Source organism: Salvelinus fontinalis, chromosome 28 (assembly GCF_029448725.1).
Source record: "Salvelinus fontinalis isolate EN_2023a chromosome 28, ASM2944872v1, whole genome shotgun sequence".
Lineage (NCBI taxonomy): Eukaryota > Metazoa > Chordata > Actinopteri > Salmoniformes > Salmonidae > Salvelinus > Salvelinus fontinalis.
Genome location: NC_074692.1, coordinates 21396462 through 21411936, shown reverse-complemented (window position 1 = coordinate 21411936; position 15475 = coordinate 21396462). Strand labels below are relative to the sequence as shown.

The 15475-nt window shown below is 44.0% G+C and overlaps 1 protein-coding gene across 17 annotated transcripts in view; it reads right to left on the bottom strand.

The window, feature by feature from the left end:
• Nucleotides 1-15475, bottom strand: part of LOC129826373 (ankyrin-1-like) — a 200687-nt gene that overhangs the window by 109257 nt on the left and 75955 nt on the right. The window lies entirely within an intron of this gene.

Genomic DNA, 15475 nt, shown 5'->3' with positions numbered 1-15475 from the left:
TTCAGAGCTTTTTCTTTTTTCTTTAACCTGTATGGAACACAATAATGTATATGATCTATACTTGGCATGTGAGTTTCTCACTTATGGGTGGCACAAATTGCAATATGGGGAGGGGAATGGGCAGGGTATATGCAAATTAAATACTTAGTATTTACTATAGTTAAACAAGTGTGGTGCTTTTGTGGACTGTAGTGTTTCTACCTGATATTTACTACAGTGTTTTTTTCATATACAATGAAAATAACCAGCTCACATATGGCGCCTGATGAATATACTGTAAATGTATTATTGTACTGAGAAGACCTATGAACATTTCTCATGTAATCCCATGGGACCAGTGAAGCAGAGAAGGTATGATTGGGAGATGAAGGAGAGAAGGGAGGGGAGGATGAGGACAACAGAAAGATGGAGGGTATGTGAGGAAGGAGAGAAAGCTCTAGTCTGTTTTTATCAATGACATTTAGAGGCCCCCCCCTACACCCCTCCTTTTCTCACTAACTAACTCCCTCCTTTGAGAGGGGGAACTCTTCCATTCCAGACTATTTTTACTGCCATTTCATTACCATAATAAAACACACGCGCAAAAAGAATGAACCAAAAGAGACAGTACAGCCAAAAACCTGGATTTGAGAGGCTTATTTTCATCTTTCTTTCTCTCCCTCTTTTTTGTTATTCCATTCTTCTCGCTCAGAGAAATGGAAAGAGACATGCCTTTTCTTTCCTTCTGTGCGTCATTATGGTGCTTTTCAGCTCTTCTCTTTTGTCTGAGTCTAGAAGTTCCCACCCTTCACACACTAACACTGGGCAAATCCATGGCAACGGAATTATGCTTTGACTCAGTTTTTCACTTTAAAATGTATTCCAAACAAAAAACATTGATTTCAAAGTTTAACAGACCATACAACACTATGCACAAGGACTACTCTTAACAATGTCCACTGACAAAAACGAACTTAGTAGAAGAATTGTGCAGATGCAAACCTTGGTAACGAAATTACGGTAAAATCTCCCTCAGTTTTTTATGTGACCATATCTGCTCTGAATTAAGATTCAAAGATGTCTGCAGAAAGAATGGGGTGTCAGCTATGACATGGCACCTTGAGTTTGAAAAAATCTATATTATACTGTACTCTACTCGACTCTAGTCTAATCTACTGTACTATACTCTACTTTTCTTTACTCCACTGTATTGTACTGTACTCTACTGTGCTCTAACTACTGTACTGTACTGTACTGCGTTGTGCTGTATTGCACTGTACACTACTGTGCTTTACTCACTGTAGTGTACTATACTGCATTGCACTGTACACTTCTGCACTCTACTCAATGTACTGTACTGTATTGTACTGTATACTCTGCGCTCTACTCACTGTACTGTACATTACTGTGCTATCCAAACTTGTGAAACATAATGTACGTCTATGATATGATTTGGTCCATTCCAGTCCATCTTTGGACGTCAACATCAAGGCCAGCGTGGACTGACCAAATTTCAACAACTTTTCAACGTCTATGGACGTCCGGTGTCGGTCGGTGCTCAGTGGATGAGGATGCTGGTTACAGGAAATGGAAAGAGAGGGGCTCATGGGTAGGTGTCAGTAAGAGCTGGGAGAGGTGAAATTAACTGGAGAGTGAGAGAGAAAGGCAGAGAGAGAGAGAGAGAGAGAGAAAGGGAGAGAGAGAGAGAGAAAGGGAAAGGGAGAGAGAGAGGGAAGGTTTGTCCAGACTGACTGTTTTAACACTCTTGGTTTGACCACCAGACGACAGAAAGAGAAAAAAAACAGGTATCATCTGAACAGAAGTCCTCCCTTGGGGGTCTAATGAAAGCTAACTACAGTTAGCCAACCAGAGCAGGTGACACAACTGTGGTTGGCTAACTGTAGTTAGCTTTCAAGTGGAGAACCAAGTGGACACCCAATTTGTCTCTCACCGTTGCCGCCTGCTATAGACCACCCTCTGCCCCCAGCTATGCTCTGGACACCATATGTGAACTGATTGCCCCCCATCTATCTTCAGAGCTCGTGCTGCTAGGCGACCTAAACTGGAACATGCTTAACACCCCAGCCATCCTACAATCTAAGCTTGATGCTTTCAATCGCACACAAATGATCAATGAACCTACCAGGTACCACCCCAAAGCCATAAACACGGGCACCTTCATAGATATCATCCTAACCAACTTGCCCTCTAAATACACCTCTGCTGTTTTCAACCAAGATCTCAGCGATCACTGCCTCATTGCCTGAATCCGTAATGGGTCAGCGGTCAGACGACCTCCACTCATCACTGTCAAACGCTCCCTGAAACACTTCAGCGAGCAGGCCTTTCTAATCGACCTGGCCGGGGTATCCTGGAAGGATATTGATCTCATCCTGTCAGCAGAGGATAACTGGTTATTTAAAAAGAAACGCCTTCCTCACCATCTTAAATAAGCATGCCCCATTCAAGAAATGTAGAACCAGGAACAGATATAGCCCTTGGTTCTCTCCAGACCTGACTGCCCTTAACCAACACAAAAACATCCTATGGCGTTCTGCATTAGCATCGAACAACCCCCGTGATATGCAACTTTTCAGGGAAGCTAGAAACCAATATACACAGGCAGTTAGAAAAGCCAAGGCTAGCTTTTTCAAGCAGAAATTTGCTTCCTGCAACACAAAGTCAAAAATGTTCTGGGACACTGTAAAGTCCATGGAGAATAAGAACACCTCCTCCCAGCTGCCCACTGCACTGAAGACAGGAAACACTGTCACCACCGATAAATCCACTATAGTTGAGAATTTCAATAAGCATTTTTCTGCGGCTGGCCATGCTTTCCACCTGGCTACCCCTACCCCGGTCAACAGCACTGCACCCCCACAGCAACTCGCCCAAGCCTTCCCCATTTCTCCTTCTCCAAAATCCAGTCAGCTGATGTTCTGAAAGAGCTGCAAAATCTGGATCCCTACAAATCAGCCGGGCTAGACAATCTGGACCCTTTCTTTCTAAAAATGATTTGCTGAAATTGTTGCAACCCCTATTACTAGCCTGTTCAACCTCTCTTTCGTGTCGTCTGAGATTCCCAAAGATTGGAAAGCAGCTGCGGTCATCCCCCTCGTCAAAGGGGGGGACACTCTTGACCCAAACTGCTACAGACCTATATCTATCCTACCCTGTCTTTCTAAGGTCTTCGAAAGCCAAGTCAACAAACAGATTACCGACCATTTCGAATCCCACCAGAGCTGGTTTCAGAGCTGGTCATGGTTGCACCTCAGCCACGCTCAAGGTCCTAAACGATATCCTAACCGCCATCGATAAGAAACAATACTGTGCAGCCATATTCATTGACCTGGCCAAGGCTTTTGACTCTGTCAATCACCACATCCTCATCGGCAGACTCGATAGCCTTGGTTTCTCAAATGATTGCCTCGCCTGGTTCACCAACTACTTCTCTGACAGACTTCAGTGTGTCAAATCGGAGGGCCTGTTGTCCGGGCCTCTGGCAGTCTCTATGGGGGTGCCACAGGGTTCAATTCTTGGACCGACTCTCTTCTCTGTATACATCAATGATGTCGCTCTTGCTGCTGGTGAGTCTCTGATCCACCTCTACGCAGACGACACCATTCTGTATACTTCTGGCCTCCAATTGCTTCCGTGGCCTCCAACTGCTCTTAAATGCAAGTAAAACTAAATGCATGCTCTTCAACCGATCGCTGCCTGCACCTGCCCGCCTGTCCAACATCACTACTCTGGACGGTTCTGACTTAGAATATGTGGTCAACTACAAATACCTAGGTGTCTGGTTAGACTGTAAACTCTTCTTCCAGACTCACATCAAACATCTCCAAACCAAAGTTAAATCTAGAATTGGCTTCCTATTTCGCAAACAAAGCATCCTTCACTCATACTGCCAAACATACCCTCGTAAAACTGACTATCCTGCCGATCCTCGACTTCAGCGATGTCATTTACAAAATAGCCTCCAATACCCTACTCAATAAATTGGATGCAGTCTATCACAGTGCCATCCGTTTTGTCACCAAAGCCCCATATACTACCCACCACTGTGACCTGTACGCTCTCATTGGCTGGCCCTCGCTTCATACTCGTCGCCAAACCCACTGGCTCCAGGTCATCTACAAGACCCTGCTAGGTAAAGTCCCCCCTTATCTGAGTCACTGGCTTACTGGTGCTCTTTCATGCCGTCCCTGGGAGTGGTGCGTCACTTGAGTGGGTTGAGTTACTGACGTGATCTTCCTGTCTGGGTTGGCGCCCCCCCTTGGTTTGTGCTGTGGTGGAGATCTTTGTTGGCTATACTCGGCCTTGTCTCAGGATTATAAGTTGGTGGTTGAAGATATCTCTCCAGTGGTGCGGGGGCTGTGCTTTGGCAAAGTGGGTGGGGTTATATCCTTCCTATTTGGCCCTGTCCGGGGGTATCTTCGGATGGGGCCACAGTGTCTCCTGACCGCTCCTGTCTCAGCCTCCAGTATTTATGCTGCAGTAGTTTGTGTCGGGGGGCTAGGGTCAGTTGGTTATACCTGGAGTACTTCTCCTGTCTTATCCAGTGTCCTGTGTGAATTTAAGTATGCTTTCTCTAATTCTCTCGTTCTCTCTTTCTTTCTCTCTCTCTGAGAACCTGAGCCCTAGGACCATACGTCAGGACTACCGGGCATGACGACTCCCTGCTGTCCCCAGTCCACCTGGCCTTGCTGCTATTCCAGTTTCAACTGTTCTGCCTGCGGTTACGGAACCCCTACCTGTCCCAGACCTGCTGTTTTCAACTCTTAATGAACTCTATGAAAAGCCAACAGATTTATTCCTGATTATTATTTGACCATGCTTGTCATTTATGAACATTTTGAAAATCTTGGCTCTCTCTAATTTTCTCCTTCTCTCTTTCTTTCTCTCGGAGGACCTGAGCCCTGGAACCATACGTCGGGACTGCCGGGCGTGGTGGCTCCTTGCTGTCCCCAGTCCGCCTGGCCTTGCTGCTGTTCCGGTTTCAGCTGTTCTGCCTGCGGTTATGGAACCGCCACCTGTCCCAGACCTGTTGTTTTTCAACTCTTAATGATCGGCTATGAAAAGCCAACTGAAAATTATCCATGATTATTATTTGACCATGCTTGTCACTTATGAACATTTTTGAACATCTTGGCATAGTTCTGTTATAATCTCCACCCGGCACGGCCAGAAGAGGACTGGCCACCCCTCATAGCCTGGTTCCTCTCTAGGTTTCTTCCTAGGTTTTGGCCTTTCTAGGGAGTTTTTCCTAGCCACCGTGCTTCTTCACCTGCATTCTAGCTGTTTGGGGTTTTAGGCTGGGTCTCTGTACAGCACTTCGAGATATTAGCTGATGTACGAAGGGCTATATAAAATAAACTTGATTGATTGATTGATTGATCTCAGCTCGCTGGTCACCATAGCAGCACCCACCTGTAGCACGCGCTCCAGCAGGTATATCTCTCTGGTCACCCCCAAAACCAATTCTTCCTTTGGCCGCCTCTCCTTCCAGTTCTCTGCTGCCAATTCTGACTAGAATGAACTACAAAAATCTCTGAAACTGGAAACACTTATCTCCCTCACTAGCTTTATTAAGCACCAGCTGTCAGAGCAGCTCACAGATTACTGCACCTGTACATAGCCCATCTATAATTTAGCCCAAACAACTACCTCTTTACCTACTGTATTTATTTATTTATTTATTTTGCTCCTTTGCACCCCATTATTTCTATCTCTACTTTGCACATTCTTCCACTGCAAATCTACCATTCCAGTGAATTACTTGCTATATTGTATTTACTTCGCCACCATGGCCTTTTTTTTGCCTTTACCTCCCTTATCTCACCTCATTTGCTCACATTGTATATCGACTTATTTTTCTACTGTATTATTGACTGTATGTTTGTTTTACTCCATGTGTAACTCTGTGTTGTTGTATGTGTCGAACTGCTTTGCTTTATCTTGGCCAGGTCGCAATTGTAAATGAGAACTTGTTCTCAACTTGCCTACCTGGTTAAATAAAGGTGAAATAAAAAATAAAAAAATGCTTTTAAGAACTTCCCATGTTGGTGCTCATGGGTACTTTTAGATGGAAATGCCCCACTTCAACACCATTGACAACTACTGACTTCTGACTTCTACTCAAAACACCTCTAATCTGTGAACCGAGCCAAAACTACCCACATAAATAAATACCACATACTATACCACATAATACAATACTATAGAATACTACAGTACTTACAGTGCATTCAGAAAGTATTCATACCCTTGACTTATTCCACATTTTGTGGTGTTTCAGCCTGAATTAAAAATGTATTAAATATCAACAATAACAAAAAACAGCCATCTACACACAATGCCCCATAATGACAAAGTGAAAACATGTTTCTAGAACTGTTTGCAAATTTATTGAAAGTCAAATACAGAAAAATCTCATTTACATAAGCATTCACACCTGAGTCGAGACTTTGTAGAATCACCTTTGGCAGTGATTACAGCTGTGAGTCTTTCTGTGAAGTCTCTAATAGATTTCCACACCTGGATTGCGCAACATTTCCCCATTATTCTTTTCAAAATTGTTCATCGCAGTGCTAGCTGTGTCACTACAGATTCTGGTTTGATTCCAGGCTGTGTCGCGACCGGGAGACCCATGAGGCGGCGCACAATTGGCCCAGCGCCATTAAGGGAGGGTCCTTGTCCCGTCACGCTCTAGCAACTGTGGTGGGCCGGGCGCATGCACGCTGAAATGGTTACCAGGTGCACAGTGTTTCCTCCGACACATTGGTGCGGCTGGCTTCTGGGTTAAGCGGGCAGTGCGGCTTGGCGGGGTCGTGTTTCGAAGGACGCATGGCTCTTGACCTTCACCTCTCCCGAGTCCGTACAGGAGTTGCAGTGATGGGACAAGACTGTAACTACCAATTGGATATCATAAAAAAAGTGTGATGTGATGTGTCAAGCTCAGTCAAATTGGTCGTTGATCATTGCTAGATAAGCATTTTCAGGTCTTGCCATAGATTTTCAAGTAGATTTAAGACAAAACTGTAACTCAGCCATTCAGGAACATTCACTGTCTTCTTTGCAAGCAACTCCAGTGCATATTTCGCCTTGTGTTTTATGTTATTGTCCTGCTGAAAGGTGAATTCATCTCCCAGTGTCTGGTGGAAAGCAGACTGAGCCAGGCTTTCTTCTAGGACTTTGCCTGTGCTTAGCTCCATTCCATTTATTTTTATCCTGAAAATCTCCCCAGTCCTTGATGATTACAAGCATACCCATAACATGATGCATCTACCACTATGCTTGCAAATATGGAGAGTGATACTCAGTCATGTGTTGTATTGGATTTGCCCCAAACATAACAATATGTATTCAGGACAAAAAGTAAATTGCTTTGCCACATTTTTTTGCAGTATTACTTTATTGCCTTGTTGCAAACAGGATCCATGTTTAGGATTTGTTTTATTCTGTACAGGCTTTCTTCTTTTCCCTCTGCCAATTAGGTTAGTATTGTGGAGTAACTACAACGTTGTTGATCCATCCTCAGTTTTCTCCTATCACAGCCATTAAACTCTGTAACTTTGTCACCATTGGCCTCATTGTGAAATCCCTGAGCGGTTTCCTTCCTCTCCGTCAACTGAGTTAGGAAGGATGCCTGTATCTTTGTAGTGACTGTTTTTATTGATACACCATCCAAAGTGTAATTAATAACATTACCATGATCAATGGGATATTCAATTTCTGCTTTTTTGTTTTGTTGCCATCTGCCGTTAGGTGCTCTTCTTTGCGAGACATTGGAAAACCTCCCTGGTCTTTGTGGTTGAATCTGTGTTTGAAATTCATTGCTCGACTGAGGGACCTTACAGATAATTGTATGTGTGGGGTACAGAGATAAGGTTGTCCTTAAAAAATAATGTTAAATGCTATTATTGCACACAGAGTGAGTTTTTAAACTGCAGTAAAAGTGCAGGAACTGCAGTAGACTGTGGTATTTTGGACACAGTAATTGCAGAATAACTGCAGTGTACTGCAGCATACTGCAGTTAGACTGCACTGTAACTGCAGTCACACTGCATTGTATTGCATTTATACTGCACTCTGACTGCAATCTTTTTTCGTAAGTGAGAGGTTGAATACTTATTGACTCAACACATTTCAGCTTTTCATTCTTTATTCATTTGGAAAAATGTGGAAAAACACAATTCCAATTTGACATTATAGGGTATTGGGTGTAGGCCAATGACCAAACATCAAAGTGTAATACATTTTAAATTAAGGCTGTAACACAAAAAAAAATGGAAAAAGTCAAGGGGTGTAAATACTTTCTAAAGGCACTATAGAATTCTGTAGTAAAGAATTCTGCAGCTCGCCTGGAGGGTTGTTAACACAACCAAAAGAAGGGCCAAAGAAGGGCCAGAAGTATACAGAATGGTGTCATCTGTGTAGAGGTGGATCAGAGAATCACCAGCAGCAAGAGCGACATCATTGATGTATACAGAGAAGAGAGTCGGCCCAAGAATTGAACCCTGTGACACCCCCATAGAGACTGCCAGAGGTTCGAACAAAAGGCCCTCCGATTTGACACACTGAACTCTATCTGAGAAGTAGTTGGGGAACCAGGCGAGGCAAATACTACAGTATTTCATTTGCAAATACCCTGCCAAATAAAATAAAATAAAATAACATTTTATTGGTCACATACACATGGTTAGCAGATGTTAATGCGAGTGTAGCGAAATGCTTACCCATTTCCCTCCCCCGTATCCCAATTTGTATCCCAATTTGTGCCACCTATAATTGAGAAACCTACATGCCAAGCATATTGGCCACAGACCACAGACCATATTGGCCACAGACCACAGACCATATATTGTGTTCTCTACAGGTTATAGAAAAGAGCATAAGCTCTGAACTCTCCATTCAGAACCCAGATCTACCTACAGTATCTACAATGCTTACCGGTTATGGAACATTTGCTTTTTTAGCATTTCTCCAGTAGGTTTCCTCAAGGAGAAAGTCTCCCTCTTCTGTCAAAAATAATAAAACATAAACACTTTAGTAAATACTACAGTAATGTCCCCTAAAACACTACAGTAAATACTACAGTATACTACAGTCTGTAAAAACACTACAGTAAATACTACAGCATAACGTACTAGTCTGCAAAAAAACTATAGTAAATACTACAGCATACTATAGTCCGCCAAACAACTACAGTAAATACTACAGTATACTAGTCTGCAAAAACCCTACAGTAATTACTATAATATTTACTACTCTTTTTTACTACATTATTTATATTATAGCAAAGTTTAAAAACAACAGTAGACTACATTAAATACTACAGTAAAGACAGCAAAAACACTACAGTGAATACATTACTATTCCTACTATAGTATACACTATAGTATTTTTTCATGAGGGGTAAACCAACAGGAGCAGCTGCTCTACCTCAAGCATCAGAGAGCATTCTGACAGACAGACAGACAGACAGACAGACAGACAGACAGACAGACAGACACACAGACACACAGACACACAGACACACAGACAGACAGGGAAGCTCTTTTAGCCAGGGCAGAACCAGGACAGTATCGTAGACAGCCTGTAGGCTACTATTGCCTGTACTGTACACAGTATAGACCAGCAGAAGAAAGCAGTTCAATGTCTATATCTGAGAGCAAACACAACGGATACACATACTGTATATAAAAACAGCAGAGGCAGAACACACGCTCGCACACACACAGAGAGAAGGGCGATGAAGTTGCCCTTCAGAGAGGTGTGTGTGTGTGGGTGTGTGTTGCCCTGTGCTCAACTTGCTGACAGGGTGTATATGTATATGAGTGCACTGTTGTGACTCCTGCTCCCAGAAGCAATCTGCCCTCCAAGCAGGGCCTAGTTGTCATTTATCAGAGCTGTGCCCCCTACACCCCTTTGATTAGATCTGCAGTGGAGGAATTGAATCTAAAGGGCAATTTTCTCAAGAGGGGAAGGTACGAAAACAGTGAGCAGGGAGAGCGAGCGACAACACATTGAGCCAGACAACCACCACAGATAAATGGATTTGTCTTTCTAACCTTTAAAAGACAAAGGCCCCAAAAATCGGCAAAGCGGGACATCTCATTAAGAGACTGCAATGGGGGAGGAAATTACATTTGAAAATAATACTGACATAATACTGAATGATACAACGTTACCCTTGGTGTGTGGGGCCAGTGGGGGTTGTACTGTTCACACGTTCTTAAGATTATTTTTGAACGCTAATTCAATTTCACAACCTCAGGCCTCAAATCCTATACATATATAATACACTCACCATGTCCTCCTCTGACCATGCTGATGTGTCTATCCGAAGGGCAAAGCGCAACCTGATGTAATATCAACCTTATATTTACATACATCAGTAAAGTTCTGCGCTGCTCTGTACCTCAGAAAGGCAGAGAGATGCTGCACCTACTATTACAAAAACTAAATGCAGATGGACAGAGAGATAAATGGACAGACAGATATATGAAATACTACATGGTTTAGCTGTTAAGAGCTGTAGTTCTCATTCCTCCCTCCTTCACCCTCCTATCTTTCTCTCCCCTGCTTCTCCTCACTGTGCTGACTCAGCCTCCAGAGTGACCAGCCTCCAGAGAGACCAGCCCTGGTTTGGCCGCAGTCACGTCTGTGTTGGTGTGTGTGTGTGTGTGTGTGTGTGTGTGTGTGTGTGTGTGTGTGTGTGTGTGTGTGTGTGTGTGTGTGTGTGTGTGTGTGTGTGTGTGTGTGTGTGTGTGTGTGTGTGTGTGTGTGTGTGTGTGTGTGTGTGTGTGTGTGTGTGTGTGTGTGTGTGTAGCAGCTCTGTCCTGGGGGTGTTCACACAGTGTTGAAGCTCTCACTAAGTGAGAGCTTCCAGATCTGTTTGTTGACTTGGCTTTCGAAGACCTTAGAAAGGCAGGGTAGGATAGATATAGGTCTGTAACAGTTTGGTCTAGAGTGTCTCCCCCTTTGAAGAGGGGGATGACCGCAGAAGCTTTCCAATCTTTGGGAATCTCAGATGATACGAAAGAGAGGTTGAACAGGCTAGTAATAGGGGTTGCAACAATTGCGGGGGAATATTTTAGAAAGAGAGGGTCCAGATTGTTTAGCCCAGCTGATTTGTAGGGGTCCAGATTTTGCAGCTCTTTCAGAACATCAGCTATCTGGATTTGGGTGAAGGAGAAATGGGGGAGGCTTGGGCAAGTTTCTGTGGTGGGTGCAGGGCTGTTAACCGGGGTAGGGGTAGCCAGGTGGAAAGCATGGCCAGCCGTAGAAAAATGCTTATTGAAATTCTCAATTATCAGGGATTTATCAGTGGTGACTTTGCAGTGGGCAGCTGGGAGGAGGTGCTTTTATTCTCCATGAACTTTACAGTGTCCCAGAACTTTTCAGAGTTTGTGCAACAGGAAGCAAATTTCTGTTTGAAAGTGCTAGCCTTGCTTTCCTGACTGCCTGTGTATATTGGTTCCTAACTTCCCTGAAAAGTTGCATATTGCGGGGGCTATTCGATGCTAATGCAGTACGCCACAGGATGTTTTTGTGCTGGTCAAGGGCAGTCAGGTCTGAAGTGAACCAAGGGGTATATCTGTTCCTGGTTCTACATTTTTTGAATGGGGCATGCGTTTTTAACTTCTCTAGGATAGGGGGCAGTATTGTCACGTTTGGATGAAAAGCATACCCAAATTCAACTGCCAGCTACTCATCCCCAGAAGATAAGATATGCATATTATTAGTAGATTTGGATAGAAAACACTCAGAAGTTTCTAAAACTGTTTGAATCATGTCTGTGAGTATAACAGAACTTATTTAGCAGGCGAAACCCCGAGGACAAACCATTCAGATGTTTTTTTTTTAGGTCACTCTTTTCAATGGATTTTCATTGGGAATACAGATTTCTAATTGACCTTCTTGCAGTTCCTACCGCTTCCACTGGATGTCAACAGTCTTTAGAAATTGGTTGAGGGTTTTCCCTTTGTGTAATGAAGAAGTACGGCCATCTTGATTGAGGGTCACTCGAAGTGTCCTGTTTGTTAGAGGAGCATGACCAGAAGGTTAGCTATAGTTTGTTTTAATCCTGTACTGAACACAGATCATCCCGTCTTCATTTTTATCGATTATTTACGTTAAAAAATACCTAAAGTTGTATTACAAAAGTAGTTTGAAACTTTTTAGATATTTTGTAGTCACGTTTCACAAGATGGAACCGGTGTTTTTCTGGATCAAACGCGCCAAATAAATTGACATTTTGGATATATATCGATGGAATTAATCGAACAAAAGGACCATTTGTGATGTTTATGGGACATATTGGAGTGCCAACAACAGAAGCTTGTCAAAGGTAAGGCATGAATTATATTTTTATTTCTGCGTTTTGTGTCGCGCCTGCAGGGTTGAAATATGCTTCTCTCTCTTTGTTTACAATGGTGCTAACTCAGATAATAGCATCGTTTGCTTTCGCCGAAAAGCCTATTTGAATTCTGAGATGTTGGCTGGTTTCACAACCAGTGCAGCTTTAATTTGGTATCTTTCATGTGTGATTTAATGAAAGTTAGATTTTTATAGTAATTTATTTGAATTTGGCGCTCTGCATTTTCTCTGGCTTTTGGCCAAGTGAGACAGTAGCTTCCCGCCTAAACTCAGATTTTTGGATATAAATATGAACTTTACCAAACAAAACATACATGTATTGTGTAACATGAAGTCCTATGAGTGTCATCTGATGAAGATCATCAAAGGTTAGTGATTAATTTTATCTTTATTTCTGCTTTTATTACTCTTCTCTTTGGCTGGAAAAATGGCTGTGTGGCTATGTACTGACCTAACATAATCGCAAGGTGTGCTTTCACCGTAAATGCTTTTTGAAATCAGACATGTTGGCTGGATTCACAACAGGTGTAGCTTTAATTTGCTGTCTTTCATGTGTGATTTCATGAAAGTTTGATTTTTATAGTAATTTATTTGAATTTGGCGCTCTGCATTTTTACTGGCTTTTGGCCAAGTGGGACGTTAGCGTCCCACATATCCCAGAGAAGTTAAGATGGTGAGGAAAGCACTTTTAAAGAATATCCAGGCATCCTCAATATCCTTCCAGGATACGCAGGCCAGGTTGATTAGAAAGGCCTGCTCACTGAAGTGTTTTAGGGAGCGTTTGACAGTGATGAGGGTTGGTCGTTTGACCGCAGACCCATTACGGACGCAGAGAATGAGGCAGTGATCGCTGAGATCCTGGTTGAAGACAGCAGAGGTGTATTTAGAGGGCAGGTTGGTCAGGATGATATCTATGAGGGTGCCCGTGTTAACGGATTTGGGGTTGTACCTGGTAGGTTCATTGATAATTTGTGTGAGATTGAGGGCATCTAGCTTAGATTGTTGGACGGCCGGGGTGTTAAGCATGTCCCAGTTTAGGTCACCTAACAGTACGAGCTCTGAAGATAGATGGGGGGCAATCAATTCACATATGGTGTCCAGGACACAGCTGGGGGCTGAAGGTGGTCTATAACAAGCGGTAACAGTGAGAGACTTGTTTCTGGAAAGGTGGATTTCTAGAAGTAGAAGCTCGAATTGTTTGTGCACAGACCTTGGTAGTATGACAGAACTCTGCAGGCCAACTCCGCCCCGTTTGGCAGTTCTATCTTGTCGGAAAATGTTGTAGTTGGGGATGGAAATTTCAGAATTTTTGGTGGCCTTCCTAAGCCAGGATTCAGACACTGCTAGGACATCCAGGTTGGTAGAGTGTGCTAAAGCAGTGAATAAAACAAACTTAGGGAGGAGGCTTCTAATGTTAACATGCATGAAACCAAAGCTTTTACGGTTACCGAAGTCACCAAATGAGAGCGCCTGGGGAATGGGAGTGGAGCTAGGGGCTGCAGGGCCTGGATTAACCTCTACATCACCAGAGAAACAGAGGAGGAGTAGTATAAGGGTTCGGCTAAAGGCTATAAGAACTGGTCTTCTAGTGCGTTTGGAACAGAGAGTAAAAGGAGCAGGTTTCTGGGCGTGGAAGAATAGATTCAAGGCATAATGTACAAACAAGGTTATGGTAGGATGTGAATACAGTGGAGGTAAACCTAGGCATTGATTGACGATGAGAGAGGTTTTGTCTCTAGAGGCACCATTTAAACCGGATGAGGTCACCGCATTTGTGGGAGGTGGGACAAAAGGGCTAGCTAAGGGATATTGAGCAGGGCTGGAGGCTGTACAGTGAAATAAGACAATAATCACCAACAAAAACAGCAATGGACAAGGCATATTGACATTAGGGAGAGGCATGGATAGCCAAGTGATCATAGGGACCAGTGAGTAGCTAGGCGGGCTGGAGACACAGCGATTCAGACAGCTAGCGGGCCGGGGATAGCAGGCTAGCAGAATGGCCTTAAGGGGGCGTCGCGATGGAAGAGTCTATCGTAGCCCCCTCGGACGTTTCGTCGGCAAACCAGTCGTGATGGATCGGCAGGGCTCCGTGTAGGCAGTAAAAGGGTCCAGGCCAATTGGCGAAATAGGTATTGTAGCCCAAGAAATTGGCTGATGGACCTCTTCAGCTAACAGTCCAATATGCTCTAGACAGCTAGCGGGCCGCGGCAAGCAGGCTAGCGGATGGGGCTTCAGGGGACGTCACGACGGAGGAGCCTGTTGAAACCCCCTCGGGCGGATTACATCGGTTGACCAGTCATGATGGATCGGCGGGGCTCCGTGTCGGCAGTAAAAGGTGTTCAGGCCAATTGGCAAAATAGGTATTGTAGCACAAGGAGTGGCTGATGGACCTCTTCAGTTAGCCAGCAGATGGGCCTAGCATGAGGCTAGTTCCAGGCTAATTTGTGCTTGCTTCGGGACGGAGACGTTTGCCAGGAGTAGCCACTCGGATAGCAGCTAGCTAGCTACAATGATCCAGTTGAAAAGGTTCAGAGCTTGCGGTAGGAATCCGGAGATGTGGAAAAAAAGCAGTCCGGTATGCTCTGGGTTGAATTGCGCTGTGCAGACTGGCAGGAGTTGACCGGGCTAAGGTTAGCTGATGACCGCTAGCAGTGGCTAACTGACTACTAGCTCGTAGCTAGTTTGGTGGTTCCGGTTCTAAAGTATAGAAAATAGCAGATCCATACCACATTGGATGAGGCGGGTTGCAGGAGAGTATGTTGAAATTGAGGTTAAAAATATAAAAAAATATATACGAAATATATACGAAGGAAAAATATATATATATACACGGGACACGACAAAACAAAGACAAAGACGTCTGAACTGCTACGCCATCGTGGATCGACATCTTGGAAGTGCCTCCTAAAACCTGGCTGGAAGGGTGAGAGAGGAGGGAGGAGAAGAGAGAAGAGAGGAGGGAGGAGAGAGAGGAGAGGAGAGGAAGAGGAGAGAGAGAGAAAGAGAGAGAGCAAAAGATAGGGAGAGAGAGAGGAGAGCAGATAGGATGAACAGGAGAAGGGAGAGATACGGGGAGATAGAGGAGAGACTGGAGATAGGAGAGAGA